The 4,296-nt window shown below is 45.6% G+C and overlaps 1 protein-coding gene across 1 annotated transcript in view; it reads left to right on the top strand.

Moving 5' to 3' along the window:
- Positions 1-4,296, top strand: part of LOC116847710 (TOX high mobility group box family member 3-like) — a 147,189-nt gene that overhangs the window by 75,332 nt on the left and 67,561 nt on the right. The gene's annotated exons all lie outside the window — the stretch shown is intronic.

The raw sequence follows: 4,296 nt of genomic DNA on the forward strand, positions 1-4,296 counted from the left end.
TATATATATATATATATATATATATATATATATATATATATATATATATATATATAGTAATTTTTATTACAGAATATATAATATATATAAATTACTATATATATATATATATATATATATATATATATATGTATAAATTTTTACCACAACAATTCTCCCTGTGTGTGTGTGTGTGTGTGTGCAGAACGACTTAATTCGCCGCTTACAGATCTCGCGAGATTTCATAAATGGACGCGACGTTGTTCCTTATCGACACAGGCCGCGATATCGTTGCAAACGTGATTTCGCGCGCGCTTCTCCTCTCGGGTTCGTCTGTATTAATTACTTAATCGCCGCGTGATTAATTTGCGTTACGACATGTAACGATGTTTGTTCGCGCGATACTGATGCTCGCTCGGCTCTCTGCGTTCTTGGGCGCTCGAGCTGTCTCTCGATCGCGAGTCGCACGAACGCGAGACGCGAAAGAATGCGATCGCGATCGCGCTCCGCACGTATTATAACGCCGTGTTCGCGTATCGCTCGCGGGATCCCACGGTCGACTCGCTCGATAATTTCGTAATTCGATCTTTCCACCGTCGCGCTCTCCGCCGCTGGCCACGGTCGTTTTCTTACGGAATTAATTGCGCGATCGCACGTAAGTGCCTGTTTTATTGCGATTATCGTCATTGTTGCGGCACGGGCGCACAACAATCAGCTGAGACGTGCCGCGGCTCTCGCGAAAAATCTCGCCAGCGGAAAAGGGAAAAGAAAAGGGGAGGAAAGAGAGGAAAGAACGGGGTTTTAAGGGGGTTATCAGGAGGAGAACCTGGGATCGCGCGCAGCCCCTTATAACGAGACTCACCCCCTTCAGCGCGGCGAGTTTCGAGATAAAGGACTGTGCGCGCAACTCGAGGCATACATTTGCATCGGCGATCGCGTCTCTCTCGCGGTAAGAAAGAACGAAGACACGACGGCGAGGCTTCTTTTATTTTCCATCCGCCTGGCTAGCTCGACGTCGTCGTTTATCAGATTCCATCTCTTTGTCTCCGTACACTCAGTTCCGCGGATTCCTTGCCGTTCCGTAGATCGATGGTTGCTAAAAATTCGCGGTCAGTCGCCTCTCTTGTTCTTCGTGACTGTTGATTAATCGAGAAAGCGGCAACGTGTCCGTGGCGAAAGTGACATTTGACGGCCTTACGTTTCGCACGCGTTAACAAAGGGAGTTATCGGCTTCCCAGGTAGCACGAACTTTTTTAAAGGTATCTTGACAATGTCTGAAAAACGTGCAAAAGACGTTTAAACAAAATAGAACGTCTTTCTCGCACGTCTTCAAGACATCACTTCGAAAGGAGGGTATGACTTTTAGGCGATTTGGGGACCGCTAGGGAACGCAAATTTCCTATTTTTTTCCTTCGTATTTTTGTCCGTAGAATTCAAAAATCAACCTTAAATTTACGCCAAGTAAAGGGAAAAATAGTTGTAGACATTTAAACATTGATTTTCCCTGAAAATCATACATTTTCCAACACTGTCATCTTAAATATCTTTGACCTTTTTAGAGGTGCTAAATCTCACATTACATAGAAGACTTATTTTCTCAAAACTTGATAATGATATGAGAATATACTCTAAACAGCAGAGAAAAAGCAGCAATCAATTAAAAAAATATTAACTATCAAAATAGTACAAAAGTGATTTTGTAGTTCAGCTTTTTCAAGATTATATAGGGCATTAATAAACGAAAGCATATAAGGAGCCTTTTCTCGAGTTTTCGCCGCTCAAATCGCTCCGCTTAAGGCAGAGCTCGGAATTGGTTGCCTATTCGGCCGATTGGCTGCTGCTTTTTCTCTGCTGCTTAGAGTATATTCTCATATTATTATCAAGTTTTGAGAAAATAAGTCTCCTATGTAACGTGAGATTTAGCACCTCTAAAAAGGTCAAAGGTATTTAAAATGGCAGTGTTGGAAAATGCATGATTTTCAGGGAAAATTGACGTTTCAATATCTATAACTATATTTTCCTTTACTTGGTAATTTTGAAGTCGATTTTTTGATTCTATGGGCAAAAATACGAAGGAAAAAATAGGAAATTTGCGTTCACTTAGCGGTCCCCAAATCGCCTAAAAGTCATACCCTTTTTTGTACTGTTTGTCTCACGTGTAGCGCAGAAGGAGTGAAGATGTCCTATCCATGCCAGGATATGTACCCAATTCTAGAACTTCTTATAACTTTGGTCTTTTTAAACAGAAATATTTAAATTTTCAACATGAAATATATATATATGTTCTATATTTGGAAGTAATGATGAGGACGCGAAGTACACTTTGCGCGCCGATCCCGTTGCCCCGATTTTTTCATTACAACCGGTACAGTTTTCTACGTCGCGCGCCACAAGTAAGGCTCTTTTCTGCTCCTCCTTCTCTTCGTCCTCGTCGGTGTGAGACGCTTGTTTCTCGATTGTCGATTGTAGTGCTCAAGGGTTGCGCGTCGAACCCGTTACGAAAGATTTAACGACGGAAGCGTATCAAGGATGCCAGGAGAAAAAGCGAGGCGAGGGAGAGGAAAAAGTCTCACTTGGGGATAGAAGGAAAGAGAGAGAGAAAGAGAGAGAACGGGTGAGGGCAGCTTCGTACGATAGTGCGAAGGGTGGAAGGGATTTGCGGGGTATTTTAGATCCCCACTTGTTGCTTGCTCCTTGGCGTAACCGGCAACGCGAGGTTGGAAAGCTCGGCTACCCGGACAATTTCCTACGGTCGAAAGATCCCGTGGCCGCGAGGAACACCTTCCTTTCCTCCTTCTTCCTCTTTCTTTCTCTCTCTGTCTCTCGTTCTCGTTCTTCCTCTCTCCTTCTTCCCTGCCTACCTCTTCCTTCCTTCCTTCCTCTCCTCCTTGTTCCTCTTTTCTGTACCTACATACATCTTTATCTTTCGCCCAAATCTCCCCCGTCCCGATTCCGACTCGCTGGCCCATGCACGAGAGCAAAATTGACCGTCGTGTCGTATCTATCGCCCTACCCTCGTCCGAATGCGTTGCATGCAGTCGACAAAGCGGCATCTCCGCCACGGCACACCACTTCTGTTTGTTACATTTCGCCTGGGCGTTTCGTCTTGTAGCTATCTGGGAACATTACGGTTCGATGAATCTCGCCCGGTCGATATCGGACCTTATTATTATTATGTAGCAAGTTTATCGTCTCATGCGTGCAATAATATTTATCGTTCTTATCAGCGCGCGCTGATAGACGTATTTCCGGCGAGCGTTGCGTCATCATAACTCGGATTAGACCGGCTTGACCAACCAACCATCCAACCAGCCGACGAACCGACCGGCCGACCTAAGCGAGTGCGATGTATGAGTATGGGCTTATTATCTTTACAATATTAAAAGTGGAAGTTGAAACATACTGGCGCACATCGCGGTTGATACAAGTGTACGCCATTAGATATTTTTATCTCGGAATTATTTGTAATCCAATTAGGAGCACGCGCGCGCGCGCGCACCAGCGCGTTGCGACACCGCGCGTGCTGTCCCTCTCTTTCCCTAACTCCCTCCCTCCCTCCCTCCCACGGAATTTATATCTTTGACGGTGATACTTGTAAAATCGCATGATGAAATTCGTGCCGTACACTGCAATCGTAAACACGCGACTCGCTATTGACACGAACAAAGTCACGACTCCTTTTTAAAGGGGGAGGCAACGAGAAGCGCGGGGAAAGAAGAGAAAGAGAGAGAAAGGCACTGCGCGAACTGTAGAGAGAGAGAGAGAAAGAGAACCTACCGTCCGTCCACCTCGTTGAAAAGGTCAGAGATGGAGATGAAAAGATTCCAACGAGGCAAGCAGTGGCGCGAGAGGGGCCGCATATCGTAATTGCAATTTCTGCGGTGCTCACGTTGTGTATATATACTACACAAATACACACAAACATACACATATCTACCTGTACCTACCTACCTACCTACCTACCTACCTCTCTCGGGTTACTTTTCATTCGCGGAACGGAGTTTTACCCATCCTGCCTGCCTCTCTCGGGTTATTTCTCTTCCACCACTACGCTCCTCTATCCCCATTTCGTATCTCCCCCCGCCGTGCCCTCTCCGCGCGCGTTTGTCTCTGTCTCCGTCCGTGAAAGAGAGGATTTCTTTTCTGTACCTGCTTAACCGTACAATGCGTTAGCGATAGATCAGATTAACCGCGGTTTCCTCCTTCTCCTTCTCGTGTCGATCTAAAACACGACGCAATTCGCGAGAGCGAGATCTCCTCCTTTTTCCTCTCCTTTTCCTCTCGTTTTCTTCCTCCCCCCCCCCCCCTTTCTCCTCC

This window comes from Odontomachus brunneus, unplaced genomic scaffold (assembly GCF_010583005.1).
Source record: "Odontomachus brunneus isolate Ranch 3 - 2012 unplaced genomic scaffold, Obru_v1 Obru_scaffold_082, whole genome shotgun sequence".
Lineage (NCBI taxonomy): Eukaryota > Metazoa > Arthropoda > Insecta > Hymenoptera > Formicidae > Odontomachus > Odontomachus brunneus.